Source organism: Seriola lalandi, unplaced genomic scaffold (assembly GCF_002814215.2).
Source record: "Seriola lalandi dorsalis isolate HSWRI2012SDOR001 ecotype SW California unplaced genomic scaffold, Sedor1 jcf7180002054985, whole genome shotgun sequence".
In the NCBI taxonomy this organism is placed as follows: domain Eukaryota; kingdom Metazoa; phylum Chordata; class Actinopteri; order Carangiformes; family Carangidae; genus Seriola; species Seriola lalandi.
The window spans coordinates 51,235-52,302 of NW_019525534.1; the positions used below are offsets into that span (position 1 = coordinate 51,235).

At 34.3% G+C, this 1,068-nt stretch overlaps 1 gene segment (V, D, J or C); it reads left to right on the forward strand.

Moving 5' to 3' along the window:
* The window catches only part of LOC147817224 (Ig kappa-b4 chain C region-like), a 57,076-nt gene that overhangs the window by 18,506 nt on the left and 37,502 nt on the right, over nucleotides 1-1,068 (forward strand).

A 1,068-nucleotide genomic window follows, 5' to 3' on the forward strand; every position in this document is an offset into this window, starting at 1 on the left:
TTTCATCTGTTTTCATTTGATGCTAGAAGGATCAACTTTAGTTTGAGACACATTAAAAATATATATATTTAAGGAAGGGAATTATTTTAAAATATATTTTCGTTTGTTAGATTTAAAGTTTATTGAAAAACAGGAAGTGATTTATTTGAGTTTGTTGTTGTCAAAGTCAGAGAGCCGTGTCTCTCTACAGTGAGAGGTTTTTGTACGACCACTCAGTCACTTTGTATCACTGTGGTTGACTTTTGGTGGAGGAACCAGACTGGATGTTGGAAGTAAGTTTCTGATCAAATATTAAATATTGTCTCGTCAGTTCAGCTTGTAATTTCTGTGTGTGAACATTTGTAGGAGATGTAAATTTCCATTCTTCTGATCCAAATCACTTTAAAATCTCTATGTTATTGTTGATTTCTCCTGTTTAACCATGAAGCTGAACTCAAAGCAGCTTCACTCAACTTTTCTTTACATGTTCCAGTTCATTTGTGAAACGTGAACAATGTGAAGTGCAGGAAAGATTCAAGAACAACAATCCTGCTGTAGAAATGTTTTCACATTTAGTCTTTACATTTGAAAGTGTTTGGAAGTTGAGTTCAAATGATTGTGAAGAGTGAGACTGAAGTTTTCTGAGGCTGTTGGTTTCTGTTTTATTGATATATGTCTGATGTTTAAATGTGGTGGTCGGTTATTTGTGGCTGATCATGTCCTTTAACAGTAGATCTGATTAACTGTTGTGCTCTTGATGCTTTTGACACTAAATGTGTTTCATTATAAATGAAGCAGGACTTTGAAAGAAATCATGAAAAAGCGCAAATATTTTCAAACAGTATTTTATTGTTTCCATTAAATAGTGTCATATAAAGTGCAGTAAAATGCAGCTGTTGAAATGTAAAATCAGCTTCTTTAGTTTCCAGTGTAGTTTGATGTATTTCAGCTCATATGAGGACTCTTTCTGTGCTGATGTGCATGAGAGGTTTCTTAAAGGGAAGTGAAACAATGTGAGTGAGTGACTGGTGGAGCAGAAAAACCATCTGACAGAAACTCCTTAAAGGAGGAAATCAACTGTCACACAGT